This window comes from Pelobates fuscus, chromosome 2 (genome assembly GCF_036172605.1).
Source record: "Pelobates fuscus isolate aPelFus1 chromosome 2, aPelFus1.pri, whole genome shotgun sequence".
Taxonomy (NCBI): Eukaryota; Metazoa; Chordata; class Amphibia; order Anura; family Pelobatidae; genus Pelobates; species Pelobates fuscus.
The window spans coordinates 399,945,818-399,970,931 of record NC_086318.1 but is presented as its reverse complement, the minus strand read 5'-3'; positions in this window follow the sequence as shown (position 1 = coordinate 399,970,931).

Below are 25,114 nucleotides of genomic sequence, written 5' to 3'. Positions count from 1 at the left end.
CAAATCTATATTTATATTATAATAAATATATAATATTTAAGTATATATAGAGAGAGAGATTTTATTGTCCCTCTGCTGGTTACTTCTTCTCACTAAATCTGTGAACCAAATGGGTCTATTAGAGTACTGTAAAATGTACACCTATATATATGTATTTATATTATGTATGTATATTTATTATGCAACTATGTATAATTTTGCAGCACTCAGGTGCATTTTCGCAACATTTTGGTTTGTCTACATCGTTTTTCCCTGAAAGAAATGCATTGACGAACAGTTATTAAATGACAATTTTTCCACTTCTATTGGAAAGTAGCTTGTAAGATTTTATTTTAAATGATAACAAATGATGATCATTTCCTTCAGTCAGTGTAACTAAGGTAGTAAATTACAGTAAAAGGGAACAGGTGAAAAAGAGAACACAACTGTTCCAAAATGAAAATGTATTGATATAAACTATAAATGTCTAACTGCAACATCAACAGGAGGATAATCGTTTGTGCCTTGATGATGAGCAATAAACTCTTTTAACTACTCTTGTGCAACTAAGAAAGTCAAAATATAATTCATTGGTTCTCAAACTTTTTTTTTAAAATGCACAATCTTTAATAGCCAGGGCATGCAGGGTTAGCTCTTATAACGAAAATTCGAAATTATCGACATGCAGGTGGGATTCTATTTATTAGAAAATTCTGAATGCCCTCATTGTTTTTTGGAAGTTGGCATTAGTTAGACCTCTTTCAAAAGTACTAGTATAAAGTATCCTATTAAATTATGTCATGCTATATATTGCACCTATGATCAGAGGCCAAAGTGTTTTCAATATCCAAGGATTTGATTCTACTCTCCTGCCAGCTGGTTTTGCAGACTGAAGTAAGACAAGTAGTGAAAAGAAAAATAAAGACTATTCTTTTATTGAAATCTATCGCTTCTTCTTTGTAATAAAAGATGGAGTGACTCTTTTGATACTGCCTAAATAAAAAAATGTCAGATGTGTTTTGGCAACAGTTCAAGAGAGTGGTGTACTTGATAATGTCATTAATATACAAGCACAAGACCTTGAAAGTCAAATTTAAAGTGACTCCGTCATCAGATATGGTCTATGCACCATCATTATATCAAATGCGAAAAAGTATCTATAACTTGCGTTGTTCAATTTTAAATCTGCTCATAATTGTATATTTTTTAAAAATGAATAACAAATAAAAGATTTGTGGCTAACCTTTGGTATTTTGGGTTCAGAGCAGTATAAGAGAGAGAGAGTTTTATTTTTCTTGGGACTCTGCAAATCACAAAGTCTGACAGGCTTGTGGCTAATGCTAAGCTGAGCAGTACTGTTTATTTATCAGTATCTGTCAATGAAGGTTTGACAATTGTAAATAAGATGGCTTCCTCCAAGAATTGCCTCCTCCCCCCCCCCCCCCCGAGAAAACCGAGGGTCTCCCTCTCCCTGACGGCTAATGCAGGGATGGCACTGTCTAAGCGCCAGCCCTGCAATGTGCCTTCAAGGACCGTCAGGGAGGGAGGACCCTGGAGTTCAGCCTGCAGCTCCTCTGGGTCCTTCTCTTGCGAGCACGGAGCGTTGCCGCAGTTACCAAATCTCGCGAGAGTGAACTCTAGCCCTGGAACTACGGGCTAGAGTTCACTGTAACCACTGGAACCAACAGGGATTCCCCACCGGACCACCAGAGATGGAGAAATGCCCCCCCTCCTCCTCAATAAAGGTAAAAAGGGAGGTGGGACATAAAGAATATTTGTTTTAATTAAATTTAAATATAAAAAACACATATAAGAAGGGTAGGGGGGGGGGCTTTTATTATTTTTGATAATTTAATATAATATGTGTTGTTGTTGTTTTTTTAAAAAATGTAATTAATATGTATGTATGGGGCAGTGTATGTGTGTGTGTGGGGGGGAGGGGCAATGTGTGCAATAAGAAGGGTAGGGGGCTTTTTTATAATCACACACACATTGCCCCCCCACCCCCCCACACACACATATACACTGCCCCCCACACACACATTGCCCCCATACACACACACTGCCCCACATACACATACTCTGCCCCTATACACACACACTGCCCCCCCATGCACACACTGCCTCCATACTCCATACACACACACTGCCCCCATACACACACACTGACCCACATACACACACACTTCCCCACATACACACACACTGCCCCATACACACACACTGCTCCCATACACACACTGCCCCCTACACATACACTGCCCCCCATACACACACACTGCCCCACATACACATACACTGCCCAATACACATACATTGCCCCCATAAACACACACTGCCCCATGCATACACACACTGCCCCCCATACACACACTGTCCCCATACAGACACACTGCCCCCTATACACAAATTGCCCTACACATATACTGCCCCTCCATACAGGCACATTGCCCCACACTCACACATACACTGCAATCCTCACACACACACTGCAAATGTCACACATAAATACTGACCCACACATACACTGCCCCCTAACACACACACACTGCACCTCTGACATATACTGATGCCCTCACACTGCAACCTTCACACACACGCACACACTGCCCCCCATACACACATTGCCCTACACATACACTGCCCCTCCATACACGCACATTGCCCCACACTCACACATACACTGCAATCCTCACACACACACTGCAAATGTCACACATAAATACTGACCCACACATACACTGCCTCCTAACACACACCCACTGCACCTCTGACATATACTGACGCCCTCACACTGCAACCTTCACACACACACACACACACACACACACACTGCTCACACACTGCTCACACACACACTGTACCCCTTACACATTGCACTACTCACACACACCACTGCTCCTATGCCCTACTACAGCCCCATTTCCCAGCAGACCTCAGGTAAGTTGTCAAGCTGTTCTTAAATGGTTTGACTACTTACTCTGGGAGATGGTCCCGGCACTATTGACACCATAACCGCTACGCTGGTTATTGTGTCTGGATTATTTCTTTAAATAATCTACAAGTGCCCTTCCCGAGATCAGGCTCTGGATCCGCCACTGCTGCCTCCACACTGACATTTTTAAGACATAAACTCAGTCAGTCTTTTTTTATAGCCAGGTTAGATGAAAATAAAATGAAATCTATTTCCAGTGTAAAACTGTTTAGTGTTGATTAAAACATTTGTATTCCTAGTTTTCCTTTAACCCCTAAATTTCTCTCCTTTGTGTTTTTGAAAGTATCTTAACGTTTGCAGAAACATTGTTATACTGTTAGACAACTTTAACCACTAGACAACTTTATGCTTTTATAATTAATGTGAATTTAAAGCTAAACAGCAAAGAGCCTTTAATCAAAATAATGTGATCACTTTATAATAGAAGCAAAAATTAAACCTGTGTTGCCATCTGAATTCTTTAAAATAGATAAGTTGTCTTTACCGATATATACCATTTTACAGTGACTGCAGCTCACTGATATTTCACAGTTGTTAAGGCTATTGCAGAAAAATCTCACACACTACAGGAACGTTCTCCTAATATTAAAATTCAGAAGGCATTTTTTAAATCAAAGTTATCATTATCACGTGCATGGCATGGGCAACTAGTTCCGATGAAGAGGTTTCACCTGCACTTTAACAGGAGCTGAAATTGTGGGGTACTGTCTGGACCAGAAGTAACAATGAGTTTCTTCTTGGTTAAATTTCAGGACGCTGTCAATATAGGGTCTAACTTCCTGAGGGATCCACTTACGTTTAACCAGTGAATCATCCTATGTTTAATTAATTATTTTCTTTGGCTACTCAAAGTGAAATTTCACTGGTTTCCGCTAAGAATTTTGGTCTCCAATTTTTCCCACAGGAGGACAGTAAATATACTGCATATATCCACTGGTAATAAGGAGTTTCAATAAACAAAATAAAGATATAACATACCACAGGTATTTCAGTGAAATATTTTCAGAGCAATACTAAATATGAATGTATTTGTTAAATATACACTATTATTGTAGTAGTTAATAAATGCATTTGTATATTAACTTTGAAAAGTGAAAGTCCATTTCATACGCCTCTTCAAATGCTGAACCTCTACAACTCCTCTTAACGCTATAAAATGTACATTAATACATATTGAGAATAACTGGATACAATCAGCATTACACACAATGTTACTGGGTCATATCTGGATCATTCTGACTGGAGTTATGAGGAGCAGAGAATCTCTTCCTTAGAGAGCAAACAATTAAATTAGCCAGACTGGGATTGCCGACAAACAGAGACTCAATCAGAGTAGGAATTTCAACTGGATGTTTTATTGTATCATGTGAGAGCTCAACGCAGAATGAGAGGACAAGAAAAAAAGGTGTATGGTCTAATAGGTTTTTTTTTAACCATAAGCACTATTTGTGCTTAGTGACTTCAGTCAAGATGCCCTTTTATCCTGCATTTTTTTATCTAAACTTTTAACACCATTTTTTAAAAACAATTGTTTCATTATCAATTTTGTTTTTACAGCTCAGTATCCACTCTGTATCCACTAATCTATTTTTTTGCCACTTTGACTTTACTTTATAAAACATGGTTCTTCATCTACCTTAAAGGAACACTATAGTCACCTAAATTACTTTAGCTAAATAAAGCAGGTTTAGTGTATAGATCATTCCCCTGCAATTTCACTGCTCAATTCACTGTCATTTAGGAGTTAAATCACTGTGTTTCTGTTTATGCAGCCCTAGCCACACCTCCCCTGGCTATGATTGACAGAGCCTGCATGGAAAAAAAAAAACTGGTTTCACTTTCAAACAGATGTAATTTACCTTAAATAATTGTATCTTAATCTCTAAATTAAACTTTAATCACATACAGGAGGCTCTTGCAGGGTCTAGCAAGCTATTAACATAGCAGGGGATAAGAAAATCTTAATTAAACAGAACTTGCAATAAAGAAAGCCTAAATAGGGCTTTCTTTACAGGAAGTGTTTATGGAAGGCTGTGCAAGTCACATGCAGGGAGGTGTGACTAGGGTTCATAAACAAAGGGATTTAACTCCTAAATAGCAGAAGATTGAGCAGTGAGGCTGCAGGGGCATGTTCTATACACCAAAACTGCTTCATTAAGCTAAAGTTGTTCAGGTGACTATAGTGTCCCTTTAACCCCTTAAGGACACATGACGTGTGTGACATGTCATGATTCCCTTTTATTCCAGAAGTTTGGTCCTTAAGGGGTTAAACTATTTTCAATTATCTCTTAATTGTTTCACTGACTCCTTAAAGGAACACTATAGTGTTAGGATTAAAAACGGGCCTCTAATCCCTATTAAGATTAGAGGCCCTCCTACATTTAATAAAAAGAAAGGAAATAAAGTATGTTACTTACCCTTTTTCCAGTCCTGTGTCACAGTCCTTGCAGCTGGCTGCTATTTTTACCATGTCATCTGGTCTGCTAACTCTTCTCGTGCTTCTCAACTAATCAAGCGATTCTCAAAGATAATTATGAGAGATATGAAGAACATGTGCAGCATGCACTGTGCTCATCCAATCAAATGCTTCTCATAGGGAAGTAGTGAATCTAGTGCCTCCCTTCTAGTAACATTTGGTGATATTCGACATCCTCATGAATGTCGAACATCACATGAGTGAGTCAAACCCAGTCGGTGCAACAGAAACATCTCTAGTAGGCACTAGAGGTGTGTTAAGCCATGCATTGAAAACATTGCTGTTTCAGTTGCAGGACTAAAAGGATAGGACCTCTTGTGCCTTTGGTGGTCCATTAAGAGTCAACAAACTCAACAATTTGTGTTAACCATTTGTTTCTGCTAATTTCAGATTGTTAACGCACAGACCATCTCACTAAGATAATATACTAGATAATAAACTGAGAGGGGGCATTTTCTCTTCCTTTGGACTGAAATATTATACTTTATGTCATGCGTTAGAAGTGTATAATCAATAATCCTTGTAAAATGTCCCAACAAAACATTTAAAAATGAATTAACTAAACAAAGACTAAATCTAAATCTTAATAAGAGTACATATTTATAAGTCCAGTATTTTATGGTAAATTATGAAAATATAATATATTCTGTACTTGTATAAAAATTCCACATACCACACAATAATGTATTTTGCAAATATCTCACTGTTTTGAATAAGGCCTAATTAAAACAAGTGATGAAATGTGTCTTAGAGCAAATAAATAGCCAGCAGTGAAATTCAGACCTTACAGTAAGTGAGTGAAAACCATTGCCAAAATCTTAAACCATGTGGTTTACATCTGCAGAGTACATGTGGGCCTCACATTGATATAGACTTGTCAACTTCCAATAGCATTTAAAGGAACATTATCCCATTCATCAAGTAATCCATTTCTTAAATGCATAGTATTTGCAGGAGTGAAAGTCACAGGTCAAGTCAGAAATAATATACTTTCAAAATAGTTCATGTCGGACATTTACCACACGACAGATAAAAAGAAAGAAATATGTCTTTTTAGACTTTTTAAAAAGACAAGTTTAAATAATAATAGAATTTAATGCAATGATACAATGTTTTGATAGTTTACCCAAAGAACAATTGCATATTTTTAGAGTTTGTTTTGAAATCGGATGGAACATTTGAAACTGGAACTAGCAAGAGGGTGAGATAAAAACATAGTGCAAATAGCTTTTATTTAAAAATAAAAAAAGGTCATTGTGTGAAGTTTGTTTATTTTAAAGTGATGGGCATTAGACAGTATGGTTTTAACAACCATGGTTTTATAAGAGGCAGTGCATTTGAGAAAAAGCTATTTTTAAAGAGCCAATAAAAAAAATAAAAAAATCATAATCACCAAACTAAGAGTGATGGTAGGATTATAGAAATGTTGTTCACCTGGTCTACCTACTAACTCTTTGGAATCAAATACACAATCCTGTTACTGGCCCTTTATTTGCTCTCATTTTCATTTTTTCTTTTTATTCTGCTTAGTTTTTTCTTTATATATAAGAAATAGCATACCTCCCAACCTCAGTGTCCTGGTGGTGGAAGGGGTAAACCGAGGGGGGCTAGTGATGTCATTCATGTAGCTGTCTCTACCCAAAGGAGGCAAGCTGGCAGGAAAGGGGACTGGTCCACAAAAGGAATTGACAGGTCAGCCTGGATAAAATCATCAAGTAGGCCAGTCCACCAAGGGCAAACTATGCAGGGAGCACAGTGTCAGTGCTCTCTGCAATGTAAGAATGTCTAATGATGTGCTCACGCTATGCTTGTTGGGGACAGTGTTCTTGTATCCCGAAAAAGCAGAACACCAAGGAACAAAAGTCAGAATGGCAGGACAGTACCTGCTGAAAATGGCTTGGAAACAGTAAGAACCTTATGATTATATGTCTATAGAAGTATGGAGAGGGAATAAGAAAATTAATTTCCATTTTCTATTTGTGGGGGAACCTGGTGTCTAAAACATTGGTATCTCTTTTACACTTTTATTATAATTTATTTGTTGGAGGATAGCATACTTTATTCCCAAGGTATTTTTTTAATGTACACTACTGTTACACCAGATATGAGTTGCACTGGTGTGACACTGTCCCTGGCAGGCCCTGAAACACACACGTGTGAAGGAAACTGACTGCTATTATATTACAGTCAAAAAAGTTTTTTTTTTTTAAATGCAAGCTATTGTGACACCAGATATGAGTGGTGGCACTGGGCAAGTGGGCACAGTATACGCTGTGAGCCTGACACACACGCTGGCAGGCAGGCAGGCAGGCAACTGCAATTAGATTACACAGAAAAAAAAAAAGCAGACTGATGTTCTAGCCCTAAAAAGGGCTTTTTGGGGTGCTGTCCTTACAGCAGAGATCAGATGAGTCCTTCAGGACTGTAGTGGACACTGAATACACTAGCCTAGCTATCGATTTCCCTATTAAATCAGCAGCAGCTACACTGTCCCTCCTCTCACTCTAGCTGCCATGGAGGAAAGATGCACTTCATGTGAGCTCCCTCAATATCTCACTTTAAGCAGCTATCAAGCGAATTTCACCCCAGAAGGGGATGACCCAGCAATGTTGCTCCTGCCTGACCAACCCGACATGCTTAATAGCGGTCAGCAACTCGACAGAGTCTTACTTACCTCAGCGTGGCAAGTGTGGCCTGGTGCTCACGTGTTGGAGAGGCGGCCGATCTCTCGATCCTGGGTTGCCCAGGAGCAGCTACTTCCTGGCAGGAGTTCCGTTACCCCCCCTCGGACCTGTGGGGGTTATCCCGGTCCACGCCTTAGAGGCTGTCTGGAGCTAATGGAGGCACAGAGCACAGCCGCATGTCCTCCTGGGACCAGCAAAGCATGGCAGGATATTGAGTCTAAGCTGGACAGACTCTTTAATCAATTTTGGAAGCAAATAACAAGCAGGAAGCCCCAACAAGCTCCACCACAGCCCCAACAAGCTCCACCACAGCTAAGCGAAGCAGTCCCCATTAAAATCCACCAACGCAAAAGGCGTCGAAGACGGGACCGGAGGCACAAACAGAAATGCAGAGCCTGCTCCACGTCAAGCACTCGCCTCCACCTTAAGCCACCACAATCCCGCACCGGACGTGAAGCACCACCGGGACAGATCCAACCACCCGACAAAACAAGCTTCCACCACCTCAAGCCGCGAACCCGGCACTCAGCCAGAGACTTGCCTTTGTTGTTCCAGGTATCAGGGACTCCCAGGGTCTGCACCTGGCACCCAGAAGGGATCGGATGAGCACAAGCAGTAAACAGCAGCCTGCCAAGCATGTCCCACTATAGCCGATCCTCCACACCATGCCTTTGATCACATGAACTGCTCTCTGCACATTAACTAATCGTAAAGTAGAAAGCGTTTAAACATGTAATTATTTCACCTCCTAAAGAGTTTATTGTCGTAGTTCCTTACATGCCTTTACCTTAACCGTTCATGTATTATGTTATTCACTAGTCTCATCTCATGGGGCGACACACTTGATTTATAACTAGTGGTGGAGCTGCTGATATAAATACACAGTTGATAACGTGCAAGCTACACCCTAAACATGACAGCCATCTTTCACAACAATGTACTGCTATATACTCATACCCTCAGTGCAACTAGCCATGATATACGCACGTTCAGCCTAGCATGCTCAAATATAACACACTTCTGTCTAAAAAATAAATAAAATTAAAAAAAAAGACTGCAGCTTCCGAATGAATCTAAAATGGATGCTGTCCAGGAGGTGGGAGGGTCTGGGAGGGAGGGTCTGCTGCTGATTGGCTGGAATGTGTCTGCTGACTGTGAGGTACAGGGTCAAAGTTTACTCAATGATGACGAATAGGGGCGGACCGAACATCGCATATGTTCGCCATCTGTGGCGAACGCGAACAAGCTATGTTCGCCAGGAACTATTCGCCAGCGAACCGTTCGGGACATAACTAGTGATATATATTAACTTCCATGCAACATTACATGATGTGGGTTAAGAAAGGTAGTCATATTGGTGACTCCTAGTCCTTTGGATCGCCTGTAATTTTTTTACTTATTAACTTATTATTTAACTTGTCTTGTTGCGTCTTCAAAGAAAGATAACAAGTTCATTCAAAAAGTTATTTATTTGTCATGTATTTACTATTTAAAACAATAGTAAACAAAATGTAACAATTATTCAATTTGGGCTACAGACAGTGGGATATGTAATCAGAAATACTGAAAAGAAAAATGAGTAGAAAACCTTACTCACATCTTTAATCTATTCTAGCATGTGTAGCACTCTTATATAGACATGTATGTAAGAATACTCTAGAAGTCACAATCAAAGGAAACGATGAGGGATTTTTATTAAGGAGATTTGAAATGTGGCAAGCAAACTCCATAATTATTCTGAGAGTATTTATTAAAGTGATCTAAAAAGTCCTGGTTTTCCACATAGCAAATTCTGCATATTTTCGCACAATTTCCCATTTCATTTAAGTCCGCCAAATTTGTAAGAGAATGTGGTGGATGTTTTCAGAGCGATGGTAGATAAATGGCACAAATTCAAAAATGACAGCCGAGGTGCGAAAAAGCATCAACAACAAAAGATCTGCCAGATTTGATAAATCGCACAAAACAATCTCCAAAAATTTGCTGAAAAATGTGTCGCCAACACTTTGATAAATCTTTCTTAATGTGTGTTGACACAAGAGGTACCATAGGCTTTAAATTCCTTTTTTACTGGATACCTTGAGGAGTGGTTATTTGCTGTTCTAACTTATAACAAAAAAATTGAAATAAAAATGTGCTAAATTGTTTTCGTACAAATATTTTAAGAAACAATTGGCAAGTTGCTTTATTTCGCAAAAATAATTTGTATGTTTTTATGTTTAACTAGGACTATATTACAGAAAAAGAAAATACTGGTAAAAGATAACATATCGGCTGTGTTTGATTTAGTTAAATAGATGTTAAGCAGGATTGCTTGTTTATAGATTTAATGTTTTACTTGGGCGCTCTAATTTTTTTGTTGCACACCTGGAAATGTCATCATCAAAACTAATAAAACCAGATATATCACTTAGTAAATATATCATTGATGGGATTCAAATTTCAGGGTAAATGCAAGTTTAAAGAATGACTCATACATACATAAACAGGAAGCACAAATTTCATACTGAAAAGGTTTCCTGATATTTCCATTTACATAAAAATCTGCAGAAATAATAATATAGCACTATACTATCCAGATATACATTTTCAGAATTTTGTTTTTATATTACTGGAATTTCTGGATAATATATCAATCAGATTGCTTCCTATATATCTTGGATTAGGGTTCATTTCTACCAGGTCTGATTTTTGTTGCTTTAATCTACTGCTTTACTCTAGATATGTGCTTTACATCTGACAGATTCTGGGCTCAAATTAAGAATGTATTTTTTTTTTTATTCCATAGTCCACTAGTTCCTAATTCTCTAAGCTGGAACACAAAACTATGTCCATGTTTTTAAAAAGTGCACAGTGGAAGCAAAATGAACATGACATCAAGGAGACCGCTAAAATATTGTCCACAATCAATTGTTTTCTGTAGCAGTACTAACTTCACTAACTTCTAGATTTGTGCACGGTGGAATAAATCAGTTTGGTTAAATCATGTAATCCGGGTAAAAATAAAAATGATGTCAGGTAGTCCGATAGTCGTCTATATGACGGTCCAACTCATCTGAATATTGTCCATGCTAAATATTGAAATAAAACAAATTAGACAGACCAAAATGGAGTGAAAATTGGCCAATCAGTTTACTGCAAATATATATACATAATATAAATGCAATGCATATAATTTGCAGTACAATGATAGGTGTGTTTTCTCACCATTTAGTTCTCAGATCAAGTGACAAAAAGTAACCAACAGAGGGAGAAAGAGGATAAACAGTAAATAAATCCATATTATGCATGTTATATATTTATATCACATATTATTTATTTATAAAATATTTCACCAGGAAAGATACATTGAGATTTCTCTTGTTTTCAAGTATGTCCTGGGTCCACAAAACATTGCATTGATACAAAAGGGTACAATAAAATACAAAAACAATAATAATACACAATATATACAAAATTTAACATAGAACAGGTAGGAAATATATAATCAACCATGACACGTGCATTCTGTTTTGAGGTATGTAGAGAGGGATCTCTTAAAGGACTTTAATGACTTTAGGCTTGGGGAAGATTTGAAAGTGTGCGGGAGGTCGTTACATAATTGTGGTGCTCTGTAGGAAAAGAAGGATTGGGCTGCTTTCTTTTTGTATTGAGGTAGACTAAATAAAGTGCTGGTACTGGATCGGAGGTTGTAGGAGGTGGGAACAAATAGTATATATGTATTTATTACTTTAACTTAATCTTTTTTTTTTTGTAAATCTTTTTTTTTATTAAGCAGTTATATGTTATATACGACAAGCAATATGATTAAACAGGTGAAACTCGCAGGTTTCTGTCAACTGTAAGGCAAACGGTAAGTCAAAATGCAGAGGTCTCAGCATTAGTGTCAGCATGGAGGCTCGCAGGACTCCGTACGAAGAGAGAATATCTTAAGTGTGAGATGAATAGAACAATAACATGGTTCACGGGAGAAAGGTAGCATACAGGATGACATGTTCAGGGTAAGCTGGAAGTATCATACAATACAATGATATGTCGTTAACTATTGCGTATCGTTATTAGGCACAGTAATCTGGAAACTTATCAGAAACATATGCGGTGTAGGCTATGCCTGAGGTACAAGGCAGGGTGAAAGCGTTAGATTGGGATGTCGAAGGGTCAGACCAATAGGTGTCCCGCAAATCCCTTTCTACTGTGGACTCCCGGGACAGCGTTAGGTTCTCAGGATGGTCCCTGGAAGGTAGGGGTAGTCATAATCGAGAATCTAATTGGGTGCACCTAGGGTGCGCAACTCCATCTCCATATTGTAAGGTCTGATTACAGTCTCCCTTCCCAACCCTCCCAGCAGAGCCTGTGATACGCGAGTGTCCCAGTGTGCAATTGACCTGTTGTCCTCATTGATAGTGTAGCAAGCTCGTGTTGGTGCATATGACTAAGTGGTGGTGTGGTTATCCGTATAAGCTCAGTTTTGAGTGTGGTGCATGTCTATATGGTTAGTGCCGTGTGCTGTGGGCCTGAGCCTTTCTACATCGCAGGGTAAGTCGGGGTAATGCGTGTCGCTGAGTATAGCTCGTGTTCCCAGAGTATGGGAATGTGTCCGGGCCCTGCGAGAGTTAAGAGTATACGTTTCCTAAAGGTGTAGTATGCTGTATGGGTAGTTTTATGTCCCTTAAAGTTCGGTTTATGACCTCCTGGTCTCAGTCCCCCGGTTCAAATCTTGTGGGGATGGAATGAGGGCGAGAAGGGGATAGGTGGAGATAAAAAGGGGGAGGGGGGAAGGGGGGGGGTGAGAATAAGTAGGAGGGAGTCTGGCTGCGTCAAGTGGATCCCACAGCTAATGCCGCTCCACTAGAGGTTGCGGGAGTGGTGTCCGATTGTCTATATCGAGTGAAGTATGTGAACCATGGGAGCCACATTTCCAGATGTTTCGTATCACGGCCTGTCAGGGAGGCCTGCATGCCTTCCGCCTCATATATATCTTCGACCCTTCGGATCCATTCCTTCTTAGTAGGCGGGTTGCGTTGTTTCCAATGTGCTGGGATATTTGCTTTGGCGGCGTTAAGTAGGTGGCGTAGTATGGATCGTTTGTATGTCCGGATAGATAGTGTCGATATGTGGAGTAGGACTAGTTCCGCGGTCCATTCCGGGATGTCTCCCAGTATGTCGGAAACAGCGTCTTTAATCATCGCCCAATATGGAACGATGTCCCTACAGTCCCACCAGATATGCATAAGCGATCCACGGTCCGCCTGGCATCTCCAGCACAGTGAGGTGATCGATGGATAGATCCGGTGGAGCACGGTCGGGGTCCTGTACCAGGAGGAAATCAGTTTGTAATTAACCTCCTGATAAAACGAGCTCATAGAGCTTTTCTGTTGCCAGAGTAAGGCCGTGTCCCACTGTGCTGGGGTTAGTGTCTTTCCGAGTTGGGTTTCCCATTGGCGTTGAAAAGTGGTGGCCTGGGTCGAGTCTCCTATTAGCAAGTGTTGGTATAATGCCGAGATTGCGTGCTCTAGTTGCTCGCCTCGGTCGCAGAGGGCCTCAAACCAGGTGAGATCTCGGTGTAAACGATCCCTGTGTGGAATTGAGTTATAGTAGTGTTGCAACTGCAGGTACCTAAGTACCGCGATAGGTGTCCCGGGGTTCGTACCTAGGAGAGAGGTGAAATCACGCAATTTGCCCCTGTCGAGGACTACTTTAACTTAATCTGTGAATAAAATAGACACTTAGTGGCTGTCCCACAACCATTAACCATATTTTTTCCCATCAATCACCTTTTTTTGTTTTTGTTTCTTTTGTAACCTTGGTGGAACTCTGAATTGTGAATCAAATGAGCATTGTTATCCATTGTGCGAGTCCTTTATCAGATTATATGTCCATACGCAGATTATATGTCCATACGACCCGCCGAAATGTGGATGAATTGCAATTCAGTCAAAAACAAATGTGCAAGTCGAATAATGTCCCCACTATTACAGTCCATCTTTATTACTAAGAGTCAAATAATATTGTTTACATTATATGGCTGTTGAAGTAAGGTTACCTCAATGAACTAGTGTCACAATAAAAGAATGGTACAAAATAAAAAAGGTAAAGAATTCCTGGCTTAAAATATTTAAAGATTCTCTGATATATACTCCTTCTTTTGTGAAATGGTGAAACACCTGTTCAAGTACAGGGGCCCCGTGCACTATAAACATAGAGGTTTGGAATGGGAGTTATAGTTGAAGAGGTGTTACATCAGTAATTATAAAACTCTATGGACTGGAGGACTGGAGAATCCCATCAAATTCCCAGAAGAATTTCCAATAAAATTTAGTATCCAAAAGAAAAGCCACAGTGACACATTAAATATGTTATTTTATGAAAGTTAACTTTATAAATTAGACATCAACATAAAACTCCTGAAAGATTTAAATTATTATTTGCCAATGGGCTGACAATAGCATACTGTTAGGGAATAAGCACGTAAACAAATGATTACAAACAATAAAAAACAATAATGAGATACAAATAATAACAAATAATATACAGGAACGTTTTTAAGTTATTAAAATATGAAATTAGGGTTTTGTTTTTTTTAAGTATTAAACAATACCAGCCTTTAATAACTTATGGTGTTAATGATTCAGTCTATTTATTTTTAACATGCTTGACAACAATCTGAACTATGGAAGCAATAAATGTCAAAAAGAACACAATGAATGCGCAATGCTTACATCAGGTATTGGTCAAAAGCCCATTTTGGTACTTAAAACGCTGCAGGGTTAGTTCCAAGGTTGCAGGCAGCTGTCCATGCTAAGTTAATAAGCAAACATTACAAAAGCACAATGGTAACCACCAAGACCCAAGAGAAAAGGGTTTCTCATACATTTTTCTTCTACAGAAAGTGCTGTTGAATTATTTCACAATGAGGCATTCGGCCAACACAAAAAGAAAAGTAGAAGATGGCCTAGAGAACACCTAAAACAACACATTCTCCTATCCATTTAAGGATTTCGGAGTTACTCATCGAGCATTCAACACATGCCGATACACTTTATTTCTTCTTTTGTTAGGTACCTCTTATTCTCTGATGATTCGTTCAATACATTATAACTGTTTAACTTGACTTTGCAGACATGTAATATATGTAAATATTTTTTTTTGTATTTATTAACACATATAATAAATAATTTTAATATCTAAACACCACTAAAGAAAAATGTATGAAAGTAACATAGAATGTGACTGCAGATAAGAACCATTTGGCCCATCTAGTCTGCCCAATAAGATAATGATAATAAGATATTGATAATTCTCATAAAACCATCAAGTTACTGGATAGCAATCTTGTATATAATATTTTCAAAATGCTAGGTATCTTTTAGTTTTACGGGTTATATGAAGTATCATTTTTATTAATTCACTATACTTTCATTTCTGCAGATTTTTAAAGTAAAAAATAATCTCTGTATTAGTTTGGCCACAGGATATTGAGAGTCCATCAGTGCTAATCTTAAATGGCAGTGAAAACATTTCATTGACATTATTGTTTTGACACTTTGTGTAATAGCTGTGATTAAGTTGTGGAGCGAACAGTACTTAATTGAGTGCTGTCAGCTACTAAACCACACTAGTAACACACACATACTCTATTTAGAAACAAAAACATACTGCCTAAAACTTAACAGAATAGTATTAGCTGCAGTGGATCTTAAATTTCTGCCTCAAACCCTATGGCATGTTTATCTTTAAAGACAATATATAGAAGGCCAATTGCTGTATGAACAATAGTGGTCCATATTTATATGTTTATTCACCAGGCTGGAATTTGTGGTGAATTGAAAAGGGAATAATACATTTTAAGTTAAAATAGCCAAATTGGAAATATCCCACAATTCATCTATTTTTCCAGATGAGGTGGTTGACCTTAACTTTGCATTTCCCAAAACAACTTTTCCACAATTCCTGGTTCAGTGAATACACTTCTTAAAAAATAAACAACTAGATTTTAAGACATGAGCATATATCTGGCAGTTGAATTACCTTGTCTGATGAACGCCAATGGACGAACTGCAATCTGCTTACTAGAGTCAATTGTGTCGCTTGTAATAGAATCCAGCCGTTACAAGGGTATCAGTATATGAGCAGGGATACTTTTATCTTTTTGGGAATTTATGCATTTTTACTGTGTATGAAAATTGATGTGGCGTTCAAAGTTAGTGAGTATATTCCAGTTATAACGTTGAAAAACTTTATAACTGACAAAGGTGGTCATTTGATTCTTGTTCCTTCATTTAAAGCAATGACATATCTTAAACAATGAGTATTACACCACCGATGGGCTGAAAGTAAGGCAAGTAAACTACAATTTAATTCACAGGAATGTAATAAATATCTGATATGAAGGGATCATCAGAACCGTCAGAATGGCAAGCTTTCGATCTATTTTTACTAGCCATATTGATAGAAGCAGAAGATATCTTGCAATTAATTCCGTCCATCTAGGTGTGGTTGTACTGTGTGAAGGAATTGTGAACCTTCAAATGTATCACCAGTCTAAGGCTGAAGTCTTTCTCACTAGAAAATCTCTGAATTGATTTGCACTTGAACAATCACTTCTTTGTTAATTAATGTACTTCTTGTGCGTACCTACTTTCTCTTCAAGTTGGAGAACTGAAAGGAAGTTGAATGCACTTCTGAACGTGCTACGACGTGTAATGACTTTGTATCCTCTGTAAATATTTAGAATCTGTTGATATAATGTCATGGATTAATATACTTGGAGAAAAGTAGGTAACACTGCCATCCATTTTTTTCTGACGTTCCAGCGTCCCAGCAACACCCTCTTTGCTAACTTGCAATCCACATAATCCCTCTCTGAGAAAGAAAAGAGTGGCATGCCTATACTTTGATGACACTCCTCAAAGAGCCATGCAATGACCTCTAAAACCTTGTCTCTGATACTTTTTTTTGGCTGGAAGGAAAAGGGATGTATGCCTTCTTGGCCTTTCTAAAAAAAATAGGTTGGAAATCCTTCCTCAAGGAACCTTTTCTATAGGAACAAACACATTAACATATACAGTTAAATCCTTAATCCCTTCACTACTGAGCACTTTTTGATTAACAAAACTATTAGCATAACATGTATTTGAAGCAAGGAATGCACAGCTAGCATATAAACATATCATAATAACAATTTTTATTTTTCACTTATTTGTTCAGCTTTTATAAAACAATATTTTGGAAATCAAAAGCTTTGGACAATATTCAGCATCCTTTATCTTGCAACATTTCACACAGTGTCTAAAATGTTTGTATAAAGCAAAGATTTTTTTTCTTGCATACAGTAGGTGTGACAAAAATAAATAAATTAAAATGGTCATATACTTTGCCTATAGGTATTTGTAATGGCCCTAGAGACATTAGTAGCAATACAGCGTAATAAAAATACTAACCGAATGGAAAAAGAATGTCTGCATTTTAGCATAATGTCCACATACAGAAGAAATAGTTAAATCATATATTTCTAAAAAGGTATTATAACTGCTAACTTCTATATAAATCTTTATCAGCCTAAAGATTCTAATTTAACAGTAAAGTGGTAGAGTCCATTCACTATTCCCTCCTCCTTACTGTAGGAATGTTATATCCAATTGAAACTTCCTGTACTGTTTGAAAGCATACGGTGAGCTTATGTTTTCAGCAACTTCACAGGCATTGTATTAGTGGCTTCTGGCAGAGATGCCAATTTTTGTACAGACGGGTAATCATTCCTAGAATATAAATGAGGATTAGTGAGGCTTTATGGACTAGATTTCATTCTGTAAAATACATGACAATAAAAGCCTTTATACTCTATTTTGGTAATGAAGTGGCTAATGAAGGAACAACCAAATAAAAACCCTTTGACGGCTGGATCCTGTTGAGTCTACTGTATATTCTCTTTAGTAGAATAGCCCAATGCCTCTTAATGGCTAAAGTCAAACAATGATTGCCAAAAAAATCCAAATACGTTATTAGATCCAACCTCTGAGTATATTTACATCCACAGTTTACTCCAAGTGCATTTTTCTGGTTTGAAATTTTAGGCCTGACAGAACGTTCTTTTCTTTCCACTAAACTAGTTTTGATTTGTTTACAAATTAGACTTTGTTTGGTTCCAATTTGTGAGTGATGCACATATTATTGGTGCTAATTCTAATAAAACATATTGAAAGATCTTCTGCACCTTTAAAAGGACACAAAGAGGGTGTAGGGAGATATGTTAGAACTATTAGATGTTAACTGGTAGTTGTTCATCAATTATTGTAATTATACATTTGATATTGAATTCAGTCAAGGCATTTTATTAGTACAATGCATTTGTGATTAATTGGAAAATATATATATATTTGTATGGACTTTACAAAAATGTTTAAAAATGCTAAATTCAATAGGAAAAGGAAATCTTTAGAACATATTGACTGTCAGGAACTATTCACCGGCAAAAGGGCAGATGATAAATGTTAGGTCTTTAAACAAATTCTAAACAAAGTACATTACTTAATAAATGCCAGTGGGAATCACATATAAAATAAGTAAATTAAAACTAATATAGCTTTGTAAAAGGGTCAGTCAAGAAATGATCAATTGGAAAATACCATTCAAAAACATTTTAATTAGATGAGTTAACAGCATCCTATAATAAATATAAGCTTGACAATAGGGCTTGCAAAAAGGTGATTAGATAAACTAGTAAATATAAAGCTCATAGCCAAAAAACAAGACCAACCTAAAATAAGTTATTTAAGTACACTAATGTCAAAAAGGTTAAGAATGTTTCATGGCTACACTACCCAACTTACAAGTATAGGTCAGTGTTTGGCTTGTGCTGGCTCTGCTGCTGATCTGCCTCCTTGACAATCTCAGCCAATCCAATGCTTTCCTATGGTAAACTTTTGTGATTGGCCAAGATCACCACTTCTGATGATGCCAGTCAAGAAGGCTGATCAGGAGCAGATCCAACAGCAGCTGAGTCGAGTAAAGGTAAGATTTTACTATATTTAGAGAGGTAAGGGGGGGGGGAGGGACCAGTGGGGCTAGATTGTGTTTTTAGTATTGTATGGTCAGGAATACATGTTTGTGTTCCTGACTCTATAGTGTTCCTTTACGATACATTTCTCAATAACTAGAACACAAGGCAATTGATTACTTTACAAGTGGATACGTTTTACATTTATTTACTATTGTGAGAAAACAACGTTTGAAATTGAAATGGAGTAAGACTCCACTGTGAATATTATATCAACTATAATTTTGTTCATTCTTGGTTTAAATATTCTCAGCAGAATTAATGCGTAAAAATGTTTCTGGTTCTATGCTGTTTTTAGACTATAAATTCCAATATCTTATTTTGCAGTACCGTTTATAATAACTGGCAACAGTTCCCCATGCTGAAAAGCATTTGGCTAGCCTCATATGAGTTTATGAAAAAAAATCTTCAATTCCAAATTTGTTTTGTTACCATATTTTGTAGTCTGGTATTACTTATAAAAACATCTGTCAGCAATGTATTTTTAATACTAATTTTATTTAATCTAAATATTTTTAGAAGCATCTAATTTATTATATTTAGTTGCTGAGTAATGTCTCAGAATTGTTCAAACAATACAAGTGTAGTTATTGAGTTCAAGCAGTAGTTGTTCATATTAAAGTCATCATAATATTTTACGCAACAGATTGTTTTGGCATTTATTGTCTCCGCTGCATAGTCTGTTCACAAATGCAGTTATTATTTAACTTACTTTTTAAATCAATGGGAAATGTGAATTTAAAGACAAAGTATTTGTAATTTATGAAAAATAATATGAAATGTTTGGAGCCGAACAATTTGATTAGCATGCATGTCTATGAGTTTCCAAAACTTTGTGTTGACCATAAAAAGGTCGCTAATGCTGATAGGAAGTAAAATATTCACAAAATCTATTCAGTAGCTGAAAAGTATTCATGAAAGCCATTCATGATGCCTTAAAGGAGCATCCTCACACCATAACAAATTCATCTCATTCAATAATCCCAAATAGTATGTACTAGTACTCTGAATGTGTGGCCAGTGATAGGCTGAGAGCATCAGCTAGCTCTCAGCCTATCAGGGGCAACCGGGCAAATCTTCCTAGCATGGACAGCAACTGGAGGAAGGAAGAGAGGAAGCAGATCTGTCAGGCCTCAGAGAACCGACTTCAGGGGCTAAACTGTTTGGAAGTTATCCCAAAAACGTAAGACAGCGCCCTGATTCTTCTGTCCTTATAACAACTTAATCAATACTAAGTTGTTATGTGGGTTTAAATGTTTCTTTAATTTCTTTTGTTATATGTTAACCAATCATATTTATTAGAGTTAAAATGAAGGCTAGAATTACAAAATCCTATAGTACCCCCTTGCTTACACCCCCCTTCCCCCGTTGGCACAGAAAGAGTTAAAACACATTTTGTCACTTACCTGAATCCATTGTTAATGTCACTCAGCACTAGGTCAGTCTCCGCCTTTGCTGGGGTCTTCCCCGCACTAGGACTACCCCAAAGGAGAGATTTAATTTGAACAAGAGAGACTCATCTATAATATCTGTCAAGAAAATGCCTTCTATATATTTACTGTCCTGGACAAAATTTTATAAATAGTACTATCTGCAAAATATACCAAACCAAACTAATTAATACCACAGGAAATAGAAACACATTTTAAACTCTGCTTATAATAATAGACACTTACAATAATGTACTCTCAAACCAACAAACATTTACAACAGAAAATGTAATTTAAACAAACCCAAAATGTAGTTTTAAAGAAAATATATTTTATTAGGAGTAAGAAGAGAAACCAAAGGGCATTACAGCAAACAAACAGAGTGTGTAAAAAGACACTACGTGCAAAAAAGCAGATATGGTAAATACATTGCATAGAGAAATAAAAATGATAGAATGATACATGCATAGTATAAAAAACATATTGCACAGGGAAATGAAAATGAAAAAATATACAGCTCTATAGTTACTCAAGGTCTAATACAACTCAAGAAAAAAGATTTCTTACACCTAATACCATTGTCTTTGATCTCATACTCCACTTTTTTATTCATAAATATTTGTTTTTAAAGTTCCAAAAACTTTTTTTAAATCCAAAAACAGAATTCAGTAACAATATAAAATATACCCCTTCAACCTGTAAATAAATGAATTCCCTAGTCATTAAAGGACCACTATAGGCACCCAGACCACTTAAGCTTAATGAAGTGGTCTGGGTGCCAGGTCCAGCTAGGGTTAACCCATTTTTTTATAAACATAGCAGTTTCAGAGAAACTGCTATGTTTATAAATGGGTTAATCCAGCCCTCAAATCCTCCAGTGGCTGTCTCACTGACAGCCGCTAGAGGCGCTTGCGTGATTCTCACTGTGAAAATCACAGTGAGAGCACGCAAGCGTCCATAGGAAAGCATTGATAATGCTTTCCTATGAGACCGGATGAATGCACGCGCAGCTCTTGCCGCGCGTGCGCATTCAGCCGAATGGGAGGAGAGGAGGAGGATCGGAGGAGGAGAGCTCCCTGCCCGGCGCTGGAGAAAGGTAAGTTTAAAACCATATTAAAAATTATATAAGAACAATATGTTAGCATAAAAAAGCATAATGGCAACATGATTGTACAAATGTATATAAAAAACGAGTGTGTAATGCGATAAAAACAATATAATGAAGCACGGTCACATGACCGGCATAAACAAAGCAGGGGGATTGTGGGAAATGTAGTGTTTATGCCGGTCATGTGACCGTGCTTCATTATATTGTTTTTATCGCATTACACGCTCGTTTTTTATATACATTTGTACAATCATGTTGCCATTATGCTTTTTTATGCTAACATATTGTTCTTATATAATTTTTAACATGGTTTTATATTATCATTTGAATCCTTTGCTGTGATTGGTTAGCCCAATTTATTTTCGGCGCCAATTTCAAAGTACTGTGTTTGTTATTTAAAGTTTCTTTTGCCAGGTATCAGGTTCTTTCCCCATATTGATAACGCCGTATTGGCGAAACGCGTTTATGGTTATAATATTGTGTATTTTTAATATTAAAGTATATTTTATCACTTTTTATTGTATTTTTTATATACATTTATTACTTCCTTACCTGGCATTTTATCATCACTTCGGACTCCAAGAAATCCTAGGTGGGGATAATACCACCAGCGCTATTTTCAAGGAGCAGTGTACCTGCTCCCCCATTGTGAGTACCCATTTTATTTCTTTCATTTAACCATAGTTTTATATCCAGTGTACACTATTGGTTGTCTCTCTCTACCCGAGTGTTTGCCATACAAAGGACGGAGAAAACACACTAAAGACGGAGGACACCTACTGCATATCCCATAAGCGGGGATCCAAACCGCTGCACGCCCTCTACACCAGAGCAGGCTTTTGCTCTTTCAAATGTGAGTTTGCATTCAAGAGTTTTATCCATTTTATTCCCTCTAATTTTTAACAATACTACACTATCTGGCTTCTTTTATATACCCTTTGTCTCTTACATATGAGTGGATTCATAAGGAAGAACCAAACAAGGATAACTATTGCGGACTGAACATTGCTGTACCAGACGACCACGTCAGATCGATTTAGATAAGACTTTCTATTTTTATTTTTATATTTGGACTATCTGTTCATTATTTTATTTATTTTTTATTAGGCGCAGCTCTTATTTCTATTTGTTTTTATTGTGTTACTTTTAAGGGTCTTTGAGGGATTCCCTTATAGAGTTGCTGCCTCCTGTGTTATCCAGCGCTTACTCATTTTTCTGTTTTTACATATATTTAAAAGTCCCTATTAGATAGGGTATAACCGTATATAACAGGCAGGATTACAAATAAACCAGATTGGCCAAGTGATTCTTATCTGCAGAGATATGTTATATTTTTATTTAGTATTAACAACAATATATATTTTGCCCCTGAGGAAGTCCTTATTCAGGACGAAACGCGTTGGGCGGAGAGACTAAGGCTTTAAAGATGTTTTTAATGTTTTTCTATGTTTTATGTTTTATTATTTTTGTTTATATGTAAGTGTTTTTATTTTTATTTATTTTGATTGCTGCATCCAATCTGCTTATCCAGGAGGTCGCCTTTGGAGCTGAACTTCTCTGAGATTTGAGACATGCTGGCATTTTGCTTCGTATCTTGTGAGTGGAAACTTGAATAAATTATTTTGTCATCTGTCAGATTGGTGCACTATGTCCTTGTGTCTCTCCTTTATATTTAAGGTTTAAAAGAAGATTTTGACCTTCATTGAATTTTAAAGAAACCTTTTTCTGTCTGCAATTTAACTCCATCCTGTGAGTGCATTATATATCTGCGCACTTTATGGTGTTTTAAACATTCTACACCATCTCTTGTGTTATATTGTTTTATAGATTGTATTTGTATATATACTGAATTAGAAGACTGAAGGGATCTTCTTACAATCTTATTTAGGGTGAAATTTTATTTTATATTTGTTTTACCCACTGGGGCGCACGTGTGTTATATATATTTTTTTTTCTTGTAATATATAGTGTGAATTTGTCATTAAAAACGAATGGGTGCCATCCTAAAAAGGGCTATGCTTATGTGCCAAATAATAAGTACATATTGGCAAAACCAAATTAAATGTTAAACAATAACCAATATCACAATGCACAAATAATATAAAAGAAGTGACTTAGTATAATTGCAATAAACATCCTAATAATCATCAGCAAAAACTTACATAAAGCCTATAAGAGCTGGACTCTAGTGAAATCACGCAACGTTTCGGCACCAGCAAATGTGCCTTTCTAAACTTATAATCTTCATGTAAACTTCATGTAAGCTGATGATTATTGGTTTGTCTTTTGCAATTAGCCTTAGTCACTTCTCTTATATTATTTAAGCATTGTGGTATTGTTTACTGTTTATTGGTGTATTGTTTCTTAATGTAATAAAAAAAATATTTAGTTTGGTGTGCATCCTTTTGCCTATATATTTTACATTTAGAACATGATATAAAACATTAACACTGAGATCTAAGGAAATGTAAATAGGTATTCTTTATATACAGGATATATTGTATATATTTTACACATACATATATAAAATATCTTGATACCCATGCCATGTTATCACATAACAATGTCATCACATAGCTGAGCAATCAGAGATAAGTCTTTCCAGCTAAGCAGAAACTTATTTCATTTTCATGTTGATAACAAATATACTTTTCTATATACATCATTGCACCTTCTCTCATCTATTTCAAACAACAAACACAGTTCAAGTATGTTTCCATTGGTTTAACTTAAGCCATATTCCACAATCCAAAACAGTAAACATGGTTAAATTGAATAACACGATCAAATGGATATCGGTTGCTAAAGCTTTGCAACTGATACTATTGATACCATGAAGAGCAGTTATCTGATCAAGACTATAAAGAAAATGTAAACAAGAGGAAGAGTGGGTACTTTATAGGTCTTATTCCAGATCGCCAGGTCATGAAATGTATGTATAGATTGCCTGCAGCAGTGATTTAAGCATTAAAGCAATAAGTAGGGGGAACAATTGGCAGCCTTGCCTAGTGCAGTTGCAGATAGTAAATGAAGGAAGATCTATAATTGGGGTGAAGAGGTTAATTGTGAGAAAATCATTTAGTGCTCCTGTTTCACTAAAATACCTAGAGGGGGATTAAGGCAGCAGAGATAAAGATTATTTAACATATGCTTTTTCTGCATCTAGGGAGATGTGCCATATTGGCTGTACGCACTGTCCGATGTCAAATATCTGACAACACAGAATTAACTCTACCCAATCAAGATGTCAAGAGGTGATTGGGGCAGTTAAGTAAAATTTTGGAAACAGTATAATGTCCACGTTTAAAAAGGAAGTGAGTCAATAATACCGCCAATTAATAACAGGTCATTCTGAATTATTTTATAAAACATTTAAGATGGATAAA